Raw genomic sequence first — 16,734 nt, 5'->3', positions numbered from 1 at the left:
ATGATTTTCTTTTCTGAGGAGATGTTCATTTGTGCTGGATATTAGATTCCAGTTATAAGTGATATCATATGGTATTTGTCTTTGTCTTTCTGGCTCATTTCACTCAGGATGAGATTCTCTAGTTCCATCCATGTTGCTGCAAATGGCATTATGTCATTCTTTTTTATGGCTGAGTAGTATTCCATTGTGTATATATACCACTTCTTCTGAATCCAGTCATCTGTCGATGGACATTTGGGTTGTTTCCATGTCCTGGCTATTGTGAATAGTGCTGCAATGAACATGAAGGTGCATGTGTCTCTTTTAAGGAGAGTTTTGTCCAGATAGATGCCCAAGAGTGGGATTGCGGGGTCATATGGAAGTTCTATGTATAGATTTCTAAGGTATCTCCAAACTGTTCTCCATAGTGGCTGTACCAGTTGACATTCCCACCAACAGTGCAGGAGGGTTCCCTTTTCTCCACAGCCCCTCCAGCACTTGTTATTTGTGGATTTATTAATGATGGCCATTCTGACTGGTGTGAGGTGATATCTCATGGTAGTTTTGATTTGCATTTCTCTTATAATCAGCGATGTTGAGCATTTCTTCATGTGTTTGTTGGCCATCTGTATATCTTCTTTGGAGAAATGTCTATTCAGGTCTTTTGCCCATTTTTCCATTGATTGATTGGCTTTTTTGCTGTTGAGTTGTATAAGTTGTTTATATATTCTAGAGATTAAGCCCTTGTCCGTTGCATCATTTGAAACTATTTTCTCCCATTCTGTAAGTTGTCTTTTTGTTTTCTTTTTGGTTTCCTTTGCTGTGCAAAAGCTTTTCAGTTTGATGAGGTCCCATGGGTTTATTTTTGCTCTAGTTTCTATTGCTTTGGGAGACTGACCTGAGAAAATATTCATGATGTTGATGTCAGAGAGTGTTTGCCTATGTTTTCTTCTAGGAGTTTGATGGTGTCCTGTCGTATATTTAAGTCTTTCAGCCATTTGGAGTTTATTTTTGTGCATGGTGTGAGGGTGTGTTCCAGTTTCATTGCTTTGCATGCAGCTGTCCAGGTTTCCCAGCAATGCTTGCTGAATAGACTTCTTTTTCCCATTTTATGTTCTTGCCTCCCTTGTCAAAGATTAATTGACCATAGGTGTCAGGGTTTATTTCCGGATTCTCGATTCTGTTCCATTGGTCTGTCTGTCTGTTTTGATACCAGTACCACACTGTTTTGATGACTGTGGCTTTGTAGTATTTCTTGAAGTCTGGGAGAGTGATGCCTCCTGCTTGGTTTTTGTTTCTCAGGATTGCTTTGGCGATTCTGGGTCTTTTGTTGTTCCATATAAATGTTTGGATTGTTTGTTCTAGTTCTGTGAAAAATGTCATGGGTCATTTGATAGGGATTGCATTGAATCTGTAGATTGCTTTGGGTAGTATGGCCATTTTTACAATATTGATTTTTCCAATCCAGGAACATGGAATATCTTTCCATTTCTTTACATCTTTGATTTCTTTGATTAAAGTTTTATAGTTCTCGGCATATAGGTCCTTTACCTCCTTGGTCAGTTGTGTTCCGAGGTATTTGATTTTGTGAGGTGCAATTTTAAAAGGTATTGTATTTTTGTATTCCTTTTCTAATATTTCATTGCTGGTATACAGAAATGCAACTGACTTCTGAATGTTAATCTTATATCCTGCTACTTTGCTGAATTTATTAATCAGTTCAAGGAGTTTTGGGGTTGAGTCCTTAGGGTTTTCTAGGTATAGTATCATATCATCTGCATACAGTGACAGTTTGATCTCTTCTCTTCCTATATGGATGCCTTTTATTTCTTTTGTTTGTCTAATTGCTGTGGCTAAGACTTCCAAAACTATGTTGAAGAGCAGTGGTGAGAGTGGGCATCCCTGTCTTGTTCCAGATTTGAGTGAGAAGGCTTTCAGTTTTTCCCCATTGAGCATTATATTTGCTGTGGGTTTTTCATAAATGGCTTTGATTATATTCAGGAATGTTCCCTCTATACCCACTTTGGCGAGGGTCTTGATCATGAATGTATGTTGGCCTTTGTCAAATGCTTTTTCTGTGTCTATTGAGATGATCATATGATTTTTGACTTTTTTTTGGTTAATGTGGTGTATGACGCTGATTGATTTGCGTATGTTGAACCATCCTTGTGAACCTGGGATGAACCCAACCTGGTCATGGTGTATAATTTTTTTGCTATGTTGTTGGATTCGGTTGGCTAAGATTTTGTTGAGAATTTTTGCATCTATATTCATCAATGATATTGGCCGATAGTTTTCTTTTTTGGTGGTATCTCTGCCTGGTTTTGGAATGAGGGTGATGGTGGCATCATAGAATGTCTTTGGGAGTATTCCTTTTTCTTCAACCTTTTGAAAGAGTTTAAGGAGGATGGGCACCAATTCGTCTTTATAAGTTTCATAGAATTTGCCTGTGAAGCCATCTGGTCCTGGACTTTTATTTGTAGGGAGTGTTTTTATGACTGCTTCAATTTCATTTCTAGTGATTGGTCTGTTCAGTTGGTCTGTTTCTTCTTGATTCAGTTTTGGCAGGCTGTAAGATTCTAGAAAATTGTCCATTTCTTCCAGATTGTCAAACTTGTTGCCGTATAGTTGTTCATAGTATTCTCTTATGGTTTTTTGTATTTCTGCCGTATCCATTGTGATTTGTCCTTTTTCTTTCTAATTTTGTTTATTTGGGTTCTTTCTCTCCTCTTTTTAGTGAGTCTAGCCAGGGGTTTGTCAATTTTGTTTACCTTTTCAAAGAACCAGCTCTTGGTTTTATTAATTTTCCCTATTGTTTTTTGAGTCTCTATATTATTGATTTCCTCTTTGATCTTTATAATTTCCTTCCTTCTGCTGACTTTAGGTCTTTTTTGTTCTTCTTTTTCTAATTCATTTAGGTGGATAGTTAAATTGTCAATTTGGGATCTTTCTTCTTTTTTGAGAAAGGCCTGGATTGCTATAAATTTCCCTCTGAGCACTGCTTTCGCAGCATCCCATAGATTTTGAGAGGTTGTGTCTTCATTATCATTTGTTTCAAGGTATGTTTTAATTTCCTTCTTGATTTCCTCATTGACCCATTGTTTTTTTTTTAGTAGCATGTTGTTTATTCTCCATGTAGTAGGTTTTTTCTCTTTCCTTTTCCCATGGTTGATTTCTAATTTCATGGCATTGTGGTCAGAGAAGATACTTGAGATAATTTCTATGCTCCTAAATTTATTGAGGTTAGCTTTGTGTCCCAATATGTGGTCGATTCTTGAGAATGTTCCATGAGCATTTGAGAAGAATGTGTATTCTGATTTTTTTGGATGTAGTGTCCTGAAGATATCAATTAAGTCTAACTTTTCTATTGTTTCCTTTAGGATCTCTGTTGCTTTATTGGTTTTCTGTCTAGAGGATCTGTCCATTGATGTGAGGGGGGTATTAAGGTCTCCTACTATGATTGTATTCTCATCAATATCTCCCTTTATGTCTGTTAATATTTGTTATATGTATCTGGGTGCTCCTATATTTGGGGCATATATATTGACGATAGTAACATCCTCTCCTTGGATGGATCCCTTAATCATTAAATAGTGTCCTTCTTTGTCTTTCTTTATGTCTTTTGTTTTAAAGTCTATTTTGTCTGATATGAGCGTTGCGACTCCTGCTTTTCTGTCATGTCTATTGGCGTGAAGTATTTTTCCCCACCCTTTCACTTTCAATCTATATGTATCCTTTGTCCTAAGGTGAGTTTCTTGTAGGCAGCATATTGAAGGTTTTTGTCTTTTTATCCACTCAGCCACTCTGTGTCTTTTGATTGGGGCATTCGGTCCATTGACATTTAAGGTGATAATTGATAGATGATTATTTATTGCCATTTTGAACCTCGTGTTCCAGTTGATTCTATGGTTCTCCATTCTTCCTTTTTTTTTTTTTTTGTGGTTGGATGGTCTCCTGTTGTTATCTGCTTGAGTGTTTTTTTTTTTCCATTTTTTGCAAATGCAATATTTGCTTTTGGCTTGTGGTTGCCCTGTTTTTTAAGTATGCTAACCCCTTCCTATAATTGTGTGTTTTAGTCTGATGGTCCTGTAATTCAAACACTTCATTACTATATTAAAATTAAGAAGAGAAACATACAAACAAACAAACAAAAAGGGTTATTTATTTCCTAACATCCCTTGCCTATATTTTATGGTTTTGATGACTCTTTTTTATTTTTTTCTTTTTAATTTTATTTTGTTTGAAGCATGTTCATGATTAAATCTGTATGCTGGCTTATTTGAGTGACTGCTCTCTGATTGCGGTTTCCTCAGTCCTAGTTCTTCCTCTTCTTCTTTTTTTTCTTTTCTTTTTTCTTCCCTTTCCTTCCTTTCTTTTTGGTTTAGAGAAGCCCTTTCAGTATTTCTTTTAACCTGGGTTTTGTTTTGCTGTATTCTTTAAGTTTTTGTTTGTTGGAAAAAAATTTTTATTTCCCCTTCTATTTTAAATGATATTCTTGCTGGATAGAGTATTCTAGGTTGCATATTTTTTCCTTTGAGCACTTTCAATATCTCTTGCCATTCCCTCCTGGCCTGTAGTGTTTCTGTAGAGAAATCAGCTGATAATCTTATGGGGGTTCCCTTGTGGGTAACATTCTGTTTTTCTCTTGCTGCCTTTAGGATCCTCTCTTTATCATTAACTTTTGCCATTTTTATTATGATGTGTCTTGGTGTGGGTCTATTTGGGTTCAATTTGTTTGGGGCCCTCTGTGCTTCTTGTATCTTGAACCCAGTATCCTTTAGATTTGAGAAGTTTCCAGCGATAATTTCTTCAAATATATTTTCCATCCCCTTATCTTTTTCTACTCCTTCTGGAATTCCTATTATGCGTAGACTGGCCCGCTTTATATTATCCCATAGGTCTCTTATATTGCTTTCCTGTTTTTTGATTTGGTTTTCTGTCTGCTGACCTGATTGGGTGATTTCCGTTATTCTATCTTCCATATCACTGATTCGTTCTTCTGCATTATTCATTCTGGTTTTTACTGCCCTTAGTTCAGTTTGCATCTCTGCAAATGAATGTTCTAGTTTTTCTTGGCTCCTCCTTATATTTTCTAGTTCCTTTCTGAGGGTATCTGCATTACTGTTCATATCTTTTCTTAATTCCTTCAGTATTTTCACTGTCTCCCTTTTGAACTCCACGTCTGTCTGACTGCAGAGTTCTGTTTCATTGTTGACTGCTTTAGGTGAGTTCTCCTGTTGGTTTAACTGGGAATGATTTCTGAGCTTTTTCATCTTGCTTGTTATTTTCTTTTTCTTGATGGAGGTACACTCCCTGTGGCTGGGCAGGGTTTGCCTTGGCACTGCTGTGGAGTGTTTCCTGAGGGCTGGCGTTGTTGGTCAATCTTTTTTGAGGCAGTGTGGCTTTTCTGGAGTGTTGATGGGGCTAACAGGGTTTCTTTGAAGCAAAGGAGGACTTCCTGAGGGCAGACAGGACTGGGAGGTCCACACCACGATGGTAGCAGATTTCACTTGGTCTGGCAGAGCTTGCTCTGGTGTTTTTAGGCTCTGGGTTCTTGCAGGAGGTTGGCGGTGTTGGGCAGCTGTTCCTCAGGAGTGCAGCACCCCCTGGGGGCTGGAGCAGCTATCTGGGTCACTAAGAACCTAAGAGGCTCTTCCCTAGGGCAGCCCAACTCAGAAGGACGGCCTGAGAATGTAGGCAGATCTTTTCACAGTCTGGCCAAGCTTGTTGCAGCTTTTCTGGGCTGCAGGGGCTCCTCCAGGGGGCTGGTGGTGCTGAGCAGCTATTCTGCGGGAGTGGGGCACCCCCTGAAGGCTTGGGTGGCTAGAAGGCCCACTTAAAACCCTAGAGGCTCCTCCCCAGGGCAGCCCGACTCAGAAAGACCATCTGAGATCTTTCCATGGCTGGGCCAGGCTTGTTGCAGCTTTTCTGGGCTGCAGGTGGTCCTGCCTGGAGCTGGCAGTCCTATGCAGCTGGTCTGCTAGGGCTCAGCACCCCCTGGGGGTTGGGAGGGTAGCAGGGCCGCTGAAAACCCAAGAGGCTCCTCCCCAGGGCAGCCCGACTCAGAAAAACCATCCGAGAATTAGGCAGATCTTTTCATGGCCTCGCTAGGCTTGTTCTAGCTTTTCTGGGCTGCAGGCCTTTTCTCGGGGGCTGGTGGTGTTTGGTGCTGCTCTGCGGAAGTGTAGCCCCTCCAAAGGGTAAGCAGGCCTGTGCAGGGACAGCCCCTGCGGTGGTAGGCTTCAGGCAATGGTTGAGGCCAGCCCTTATCTTAGCCTGGGCACTTCTATATGCTGCAGGCTTGACCCTAAAAACCAAAAAAAGAACAAAATTTAACTTCCTAACAAAGATAAACCAGTGGCTCAACAATTTGAAAGAACTTAAAAAACATCTATCATTAAATGGTCAACAGATTTTTGTAACTGCATCTTTCATCAGTCAGGCAAGTCTTCAAAGCAAACATTTTTCAGACCTGCTACAAACTGCAGCATTCAGAATGAAGCCTCTTCATCCCTGTGAGGAGATTTCAGTCTAGCTGAATGCAGGCTGCTGCATCCCTCACTTCCCCGAAATCCAGTTCTTCCAAACATACAAATATTTACTTGCTACGTCTTCCTTGTTTTCATTGTCTGGTAGTGTCGGCACATTGTTTTTCCAGAGCTTTCATGACAGCTTTGCTTAAATCTATCAACAACCCAAGATATCAATAACACAAAGCTCTCTAATTTTTTATTATTATTACTGAAATGTGATGCGTAACATTGTATTTTTTAGGTATACAACACAATGCTTTGATATATTTACTATAAAAAGTGTCATTAACATCTACAGCCACTCAGTTATATATATTTTTTCTTATGATGAGAACTTTTAAGATCTACTCTTTTAGTGACTTTCAAATATGCAGTACAGTTTTGTTATATGTGGTCATCTTGCTGATATGTATATGGTCATCATCCCAGGGCTTATTTATACCTGGAAGCTTGTGCCTTTTGACCACCTGGATATAGTCCACTGGCCTTCTGCTCACCTCTGGCAACCGCTGACCTGTTCTGAGGTTCGGTTTATTGTGTTTTTAAGATTCAAAATATAAGGAAGATCACACAGTATTTGCCTTTCTGTTTGACTTATTTCATTTAGCATACCACCTCAAGGTCCATCCATGAGGTCCTTTTTAATGACTGAGTAATATTCCATCACATCTACATACCACATTTTCTCTGTTGTTCATCCATTGATGGACATGTGGGTTGTTTCCACATCTTGGCTAGTGTGAATAATCCTGCAGTGAATAGGGAGATGAATATATCTCTTCAAGGGAGTGTGTTCATATCCTACAGAGATATATCCAGCACTGAAATTGCTAGGTCATGTGGTAGTAGTTCTGTTATTATTTTCTGAGAAACTACCATACTATTTTCTGTGGTAAATGTGTGAAACTTACATTCCCACCAACAGTGCCTAAGTGTTCCCTTTTTTCACATGTGTATTAGCACTTGTTACTTATTTTCTTTTTCATAATAGCAATTCTAACAGGTGTGAGGTGATATCTCACTGTGGTTTTGATTTGCATTTCCGTAATAATTAGTGACATTGATCATTTTTTTTCATGTACCTGTTGGCGCTTTGTATGTCTTCTTTGGGAAGAAAAATGTTAATGGTCCTGTGCCCAAAATTAATCATATTTTTTTCCTTTAGAGTTGTTTGAGTTCTTTACGTATATATATTTTTTGTATTAACCCCATCTGATAGATGATTTACATGTATTCTTTCATTCTTAAGTTTCTTTTTAATTTTGTGAATGGTTTCCTTTGCTGCGCCCAGAAACTTTTTCAGTGTAGTCACATTTGTTTATTTTTGCTTTTGATGTTAAATTAAAAAAAATCTTTGCCAAGAACTTTGTCAAGGAGCTTATCCCCATGTTTTATCTTAGGAGTTTTATGATTTCAGGTCTTACCTTTAAGTCCTTAATCTCTTTTTATGGATGATTAAAGACAGTGGTTGAAATTCATTCTTTTGTGTATGGCTGCTTAGTGTTCCCGACACTGTTTAATTTATTGAAGAGACTATTCTTTCTCTGTTGCATCTTCTTGGCTCCTTTGTTATAAAATAACTGACCATATATGTATGTGTTTATTTTGGAGCCCTCAGTTCTGTTCTGTTGATGCATGTCTATTTTTAGGCCAATACCGTACTGTTTTGATTACTGTAGCTTCATAATACAGTTTAAAAGCTAGGGGTGTGAGGCCTCCAGTGTTGTTTCTCTTTATCAAGATTGCTTTGGAGTTTTTTGAAATTCTATACAAATTTTGTTCTATTATTATGAAAAATGTCATCAGACGTTTGATAAGGATTACATTGAATCTGTAGATGATTTGGTTAGTATGGACGTTTTAACAATATTCATTTCCAATCCATATGTATGGAATATCTTTCCATTTATTTGTGTCTTGTTTAATTTCTTTTATCAGAATCTTAGAGTGTTCAGTGTACAGGTCTTTCACTTGCATGAGATGACACTGTTGCCTCCCAACCACCACACCCCATCCCTGGGCAGGTTGGCCACTGCCTTCCAGCCTGCAGTAGGGGGTCTTTACTGGGGAAGTTGTTAGTTAATGGGAAAGTGCAGGGATGACCACATTTGGGAGTGAATTTATGTGGCGAGGGTTGCACCCGGGGGACCAGTTCTCAGTTCTCAGCCACCTTTGCTCACCCCTCATGCACTTCCTGCCCCTGGCTCCTCCACGAACCAACTCTTTTCTTGAGAAGTTAAAATTTGAGCTGGGTGTTAAAGCCTCTGGGCATGATGAGAACCAAAAGGAGATGTGCTTATTTTGTGGCTTTAACTATTGTGGGTTTGAACTGTTGTTGCATTTAATCAAGGTGGGAGAATGCCCCTGGGGTGAGGCTGGTTGCAGGTCCTCTCCACCTGACTTAGAAGCCCCTGCCTGGCCTTCTGTGACTTCTGGCTCAGGTTTCCTTGGCTCTGCAATAAATGCGGAGCAGCAGGTGTGAATGTGAGCCAGGTAACTGGAGGACAGAGGATGAAGCAGTTCAGCAGCCTGTTTCTCAAAGCAGCTGCTTTGTCAGGAAAGAGGTTGGGGGTTTTGTTTGTGTGACTGGGTTTGTAGCTTTCTGTTAGCTTCTGCTTACGCATTTCTTGTTTTTCTCTTTGCTCTCTCTAGAGCTTTTAAAAAAGTACTTTTGTGGTTGACATGGACACTCTATTCATGACAATAAAAATACATATGTGTATGTTCATGTATAAATCCCCTTAATATTAAAGTCCGGAGATAATCACTATGATTTTGCTGCATATTCTTCCTCATTTTTTCTTTGCTTATATTAATGAAGACATTGATTGTGATATCTGAAGTTTATGTAATTGGGGTACTGCTTTAAATAAAATAATAAAAATAAAAATTCAAAAGTGAACATTAAAATTAACAAATGAATCCTAAGAAACATTTTCTTAAATTTGCATTGCTACAGAATTTTATCTCTTTTTGATTTTTTTACTTCTGTTCGAGTACTTCCTTCCTATCATATTTGAATTTTGGTGTGAACAATACTTCTGGCCTATAAAGTTGAAGCATATAGCAAAGAACCATTTTAACACATTTTACAGTTTCATTCCATTACACTGAGCAACAGAATGAGAATTATAAGTAAATTATCTTTTTATTATAGCTGTTGTCTTCTGGAGAGATATAAGTAGGAGCTGTTTTGCTAGGACAGTGTGTTTTTCTGGTTGATGAGCTATCTTTCTATGTCCAGTGTGTTCTGAGTGAATCGAGAAAACATTAAGAGCCTTTTCTAATTTCACCAGTACATTTTTATGAAATAGGCTCTTTGACAATAGCAGAGGTAAAAGTTAAGTACTAACATTTAGTTGTTAGAGATTCACCTTTCATAACTTTTATCAAGTTCCTACTATGGCAAACTTCTATCATGGGTAATAGAATAAAGCAGCATATAAATAGAATTCCATATTGGACTTACTGTTACGTATGGTGACAGATAATGATCCAGTTTCATTCTTTTGTATTTGGCTGTCTAGTGTTCCTGACACTATTTATTGAAGACTTTTCTTTCCTTGTTGCATCTTCTTGGCTCCTTTGTTGTAAAATAATTCACCAAATACGTGAATTTATTTTGGGCTCTCACCTGTGTCTATGAGAGCCCAAAACATTTGATCTGTGCATCTGTTTTTATGCCAATACTGTAATGTTTTGATACTATAGCCTCATAATATAGTTTAAAATCTAGAAGCATGATGCATCCAGCTTCGATCTTTCTGAAGATTGAATTAACTATATGGAGTTTTTTGAAATTCTATACAAATGATTTTCTATTATGAAAAATGTCATTGGAATTTTGATAAGGATTGAATCTGTAGATTTCTTTTGTTAGTATGGACCTTTTAACACTATTAATTTCCAATTCATGAGTATGGAATATCTTTTCTGTGTTTATATCTTCTTTACTTTCTTTTATCAGTATCTCATATTTTTCAGTGTATAGGTTTTTCACTTTCCTGGTTAAATTTATTTCTAGGTATATTATTATTTTTGATGAAATCACCAATGGGGTTGTTTACTTAATTCTCTTTGTGCTGGTTTGATATTAGTGTATAGAAACACAGCTGCTATTACATGACTGTAATTCTGAAATTTTGTGTATTCATTAATTAGTTCTAATAGTTTTTTGGTGGAGCCTTTAGGGTTTTCTTTATATAATAGTGTGCCATCTATAACTAGAGACAGTTTTACTTCTTCCTTTCCTATCTGATTTCTTTTATTTCTCTTTCTTGCCTACTTGCTCTTGCTATGACTTCCAGTACTTACTGTTGGATAAAAGTTATGAGACTGAGCATCCTTGTCTTTTTCTGATCTTAGGGGAAAAAGCAGTGTTTCATCATCAAGTATGTTAGCTGTGGCCTATCATATATGACATTTATCATTTTGGGGTGCATGCCCTCTATACACATTTTATTGAGAGTTAATTAATGGGTGCTGAATTTTGTCCAGTGCTTTTTTGCATCTGTTGAGAAGATCATATGATTTTATCCTTCATTTTGTTAATGTGGTATATCAGAATGATTGATTTGTGGACGTTGAACCATTCTTGTATGCTAGGAATAAATAAAAAATTATCCCTTTAACATATATGGTTCTTTTAATGTGTTGTTGTGCTGATTAAGCTTAGAACACTTTGAAGGAGCCTCTGTAACTGAGTGGTCCAAATGGAGAGAGCAACTGGACCAGACTGTGCTATGAGCTAAGCTGTGTTAGCATCTCTCTTGCAGCCCTTTAAACTTTTTAGGGCCCCACCTCATACTCTAGGATCTGTTATTGCAACCAGTTCCACATGGGTAGGAGAGGCTTCGTGCTGATGAGCACTTTGCCCCTGGCCAGTACCCTGTGTCTTTGATTCCTGCCCTGAGGCTTTTCTAATGCTCTCCTGGATCTCCCATGAGAATATACTTAACACTCATACTTGCTTAAATTAGAAGAGAATGCCTTGTGCCACCTCCTTTGTCAATAAAGGATAGGTGCTGATGGATAAGTGCTTTCCTTTTTCAGCTTCTTAAGGGAAAAAGTTCTGAAATGCCCTTTGTAATATTCCCCAAAGATCCAGTGGAATGAAACACCTCTGTTATACAAGTGCCCAACTTGATAACCCACTCTTTTATTGAATTTACTTCCTTCCCTATTTCACTGCCTCTCATTACTGCTCCCTGGGATCATATTCTTAATTAAAGCGCCTGTGAGTAGCCTAGGTTTCATTCTTCTTTTAGAGAAGCTAAAGCTAAGACAACGTGAATTTATTGTTTTAGATATCTGAGAATACTACCATTAGATAAAGCTTACCAAACTGAGCTCAGAGAATTTTCTTACTTCTCTTTATTCCTCTCAACTTCTTTCACTTCTAGTAACAAGTTTGATATTCATATCAGACATCTATGTGCTTAACTTTATCTAATGGTATATGTATAGGGAGTGATAATTCTATTTTTACAAAAGACAGAAACTGACCAATTTTCAGCACCCTTCCTATTTTCTCCCCGGTATGTCCCACTGTAGGTTTCGGTTGAGATTATTGCAGGAAACTCCAGCAGGTTCACTCTTTGCTTACACTCTTTCTCTCTTACCCTCTGTCAGCATTCAGTGTGATTCATTTTACAATGAAAGTCAGATACTGTACTTTCATTACCCCAGTTTTCCCAGTAACTTTTCTTAAAACTCAATGCTTATGTTTTCTCAGTACATATGGCTCCATCTCTCTCTCACCTCAACCCACTGCTCACTGCTGCCTCCTTGCTGCTCCTTGAATGTGTCAGAGATGCTCCTGGTTCAGTATGTTGCACATGCTGTTCCTTTGCAGGCAGCACTCTTCCTTCAGAAACTGACATAGCTGTATTCCAACTTCAGTCAAACATCAACTGTCTGTCATACTTCCTTGGGCTCTCTAATTGAATTTGCAAACATCTCTCCTCTCCTGACCTAAATTCTTACCTCTCTCCTCTTATTTTTTCCATAGCATTTATCATTGTCTAATATATTTTCCTAATTTGTTTACTTTTTCCTATCTCCCTTTATTAGAATATTCCATATGATAGGTCTCTGAACCTGCTTTGTTCACTGCTGTATCTCCAGCACTACAAATGACACACATCATAAAATGGGTACTTATAAATACTGATGAAATGAATGAACACATGGATAAATGAACAAATGACCTGTGGTATCTACAATATTTATAAAATGTGATACCAATTCAATGTGCAGTTGACGCAATTACAGCTACTCATAGATCACTTCACCATGGGCCACAGGTCACTGATACAATGGTAGGTACCAGACTAAGCTAATTTAGAGGTGCTTCTTTGGTTAAGGATCAATGATCTGGACTTTGAATGACATTATGAAAAGCTAAAGCAACCAAACTTACAAATATAACTAGATACATATGGTAAATTAATAATTCAAAATGGCTTGATTAAGGATAAATATTTAAAATTGAAAAAGAGAATGTGGCGAGCAGGACAGCAAGTTTAAAAAATGCTAATTCATATTCTCAGTGCTAATGGGTATACCTTTGTCCTAATTAAATGACAAGGCTCTCATGAAGAAAGGACCATCCTGTGACAAGAAGAGAGTCTCAAAATAAAAAGATGGAAATGTTGAGATATAAAGTCAAAAGAAGGTCTGAATAAGAAGAGTGGATATTGCTCAAAACTGATTAATGATAAGAAAATCAAATCAAAAGAATTCTTGAAAGCAGAGCAAAAGAATAAAGACACACCATGAAAGAAAACACAGAGTGAGTCCACGAGGTACATTATAAGAGTTCCAGGGAATTCTCTGGTGGCCTAGTTGTTAAGGATTTGGCAGTGTCACTGCTATGGCTTTTGGGTTCAATCACCAGCCCAGGAACTTTTGCATGCCATGGGTGCAGCCAAAAAAAAAAAAAAAAAAAAAAAAAGGTTCCATTTGGCAGCAAAAGCAATCTACACAAAAAATACTGTAAGAAAATTTTCTTCATCTCAAAAGGCAAATAATCAGGTTTATCCTGAATTCCAAATATAAAGAAACTAAAAGTTTTCTAATTGAATACTTCTCATCCATGACACTATAGAAAGCATTGTAAGGTGACTGATAATTTTTTTTTTCTGTGCCTGGTATCAGGAAATTCCCAGGCCAGGGATTAAACCTGTGCTGGACAACACAGCACTGGATCCTTAACCACTAGGCCACCAGGGAACTCCAAAGGTGATCTAGAATTTTAAATCAAGAAAAAATACCGCTCATACATATGTGCAAAAATAAAGACTTTTTGTAATAATGAAGAACTCAGAAAGTTTATGACACATAACTTTTTGTAGAGGAATTCAAAAGCGTGGTCATCATTGATAGCAGCAAAAATACCTTAAGATCTAAATGGCTCTTGATAATGTATCCGTGAACCCTGCTGTAAATGCTAACTGACGGCTGTGATGGAAAGGCTCTATTTCGTGTCACTGAGGAGATGGCACAAGGTGGTCTCTCTCGAAAGCCTTGTTCTGCCAGAACACAGGGCTGTCTTCTACCACCCAGCTTCCTGTAGCTCTGCTGGTTGGCCCCACTCTCATTCTTAGGCTCACCTTTACTTCTCTGACCCTGACTTGAAGCAGAAAATACTTCCATCGCTGAAGACCAGCACCTTTTAGTGCTGCCAGAACCCAAAGTTGATCCCTGCCTCCTTCTTGAGCTCCTATAACCCCCTCATTAGTGCAGGACTGTGATTAGACATCCTTGTCCTCTGTTCGGAGTCCACGCACCTCACTATCTCTTGACACGCTGCCCTGGCCTTCGCACAGGTCTCCCGCCAAGGAGCTGGACTCCTGACCGTGACTTTTGTTCTGAGCTCATTGCTCCAACTGCTGTGAAGACTTTCCACATGCTGAAGACCTGCCTTGACCCTGAGGCACTCTGCGCAGACTGTCCGCCAGTCCCTTGCCTAGAATACAGACTTCTACTGTCATAATCCATTGACTCGTTACTCGTTAAGCCGAACCAGCCTTTATTCTCTACTCATTCTGTGATTGTCTTTTTGGCCCAGTCCACGTTTAAATAACCAGGCGTCAACATGATAACCACAATTCTATACGAGTCATTCTTAGTAAATGGCTCTCCAACAATTACTAAATGAATAGCTGAGTTGCAGTACCTGAAAATATTCAGTGTCTCAGCAGTGTGTTTTAAAATGGGGTGGATTTTTTTTTTCAAAATTGAAGTATCTTCTCTGATTTTCAATTGTAAAGTAATTGACTGTAACATAAACATATGCTCATTTTAAAAAATAGAGAGACTCATAGAAGAATAATGGTTCACATCTAATGCTACCTAGAGTAGTATAATAGGTTCATAATATTTTTGTGCCTATCCTTCTGGCTCTTTTTTTGTGTGTATTTAAACATTTTTTTTTGGGGGGGGGGCTGTATCCATGGCATGTGGAAGTTGCTAGGCCAGGGATCAAACCCACGCCACAGCAACGACCCAAGCCAATGCAGTGACAGCTCCCAGATCCTTAACCTGCTGTGCCACAAGGGAACTCCCTAATATTTTTGAAAGCGTTCACTGCCCTGTGCCCCTACACTGTTCACATAGTATGAGAACTGGACAAAAATAGGTCAGTAATAGGATGTGGTGTCTGTAAAGTCACAGTTATTTTTGTTGTTGTAGTTTTCTGTCTTTTTAGGGCCGCACCTGCGGCATATGGAAGTTTCCAGGCTAAAGGTTAAGTCAAAGCTGTAGCTGCCAGCCTACCCCACAGCCACAGCAACTCTAGATCCCAGCTGCATCTTCAGCCTGTACCACAGTGCTCACAGCAACACTGGATCCTTAACCCACTGGGTGAGGCCAGGGATCAAACCCACATCCTTATGGATACTAGTTGGGTTCGTTCCTGCTGAGCCACAATGGGAACTCCCTAAAGCCATGGTTCTAATGATACATTTAAAGTGCTTTTATTTTACACAGAAGCAAAACTCTACTGTGAGGACTTTGTATATATACTCCAGTTTTTAAGAGATATTTTACATGTGTGCATTAAGGTGTTAAAATAAGCAAAATATTAATAACAACATACACATTATAATGCATTATTATAAGTTTTGTGTCCTAAAAGCTTTCCCAGAAGAAGCATATATTTAACAAGTTCAGGGAAATATGTTCTGATTTTCTAGAGCTCATTAAAAGTTACCAATTTCAAATGATCACAATGAGGTTGATATGTGATGAGCCTTTTCTGGACATCTTCTCAGTTAAGCTTCACCAGTCATCATGAACTGGCTGTTCATGTGCCTGTCGCGAACGTGGTGGAAGAGTCCTGGAAAACTCAAAGCTGAGGCGGGGCAGTTGGTTGGTTTGCATGAGTGGTACCCGCAGCTTCCTCCCGTCCGGGTTCTGTTTTCCTCCACTCCATCTGGCAGAGCCAGGCGGGAGGTAGATTAGATGCCCTTGTTCCTCATTAAGGTTTCCGGACCGTTTATCCTTCTTCCACGGACCCCCAGGTCCTGCCCCCCCCCCCATATAAAAATACAAAACAACAACATCCACGGAGCACGCAGGTGTCTTTAAAGCACAGGTCACCAGACTGTACCACGCACCACTCCCTCTTGTTCCAGGGGGCCTGGATGTCCCGACCCTTCCATTCCCTGTGGATTTCAGCCCGTGATTCTGGCCCTCTCGACCACTGATGCTGCCGATCTTTGTGCCTGTATCAGCCAGCAGACAACCTTCGGATACCCTGACCTCTGCGTTCCTAACGTCTTCTCTGTCTTCTCCCCGCACCCTGGAGACTTTGCTGCTGGGAACTAAACCTCCTCCGTAACTCGATGTCCAGGGTCCAGCTCAGTCCTTCTCGAGGCCTCCTCCCTGTTACCGCCTCAAACGGCCCGCGCGCCTTCCTCTTCCGACTTTGTTTCAGAGCATTTAACCAAGATCACCATCCCTTTCTTCCTGAAACAGTGCTTCTGTCTGGCTGCTTCCCTGTTTTCTTTTTCCGCCTAGCAATTGCTTTCAGTTTCCAATTCTGTATCCTCTGTATGTTTTATGCTATAAACATCGTATCTTCTCAGTGTCTAGTTTTTTCTCCCTTAATTCAGCCTCATGGAAAAGCAAATATATATAAATGATGTCCAGATTTATATTTTCCAGCTGTCTTCACTCTTGAACTTGAAGCTTTTAAATTAAGCTGCCTGTTTAGCAT

The sequence above is a fragment of the Sus scrofa genome, chromosome 4 (assembly GCF_000003025.6).
Source record: "Sus scrofa isolate TJ Tabasco breed Duroc chromosome 4, Sscrofa11.1, whole genome shotgun sequence".
Lineage (NCBI taxonomy): Eukaryota > Metazoa > Chordata > Mammalia > Artiodactyla > Suidae > Sus > Sus scrofa.
The sequence above is the reverse complement of the archived record's forward strand: the minus strand, read 5'-3'. Positions refer to the sequence as shown.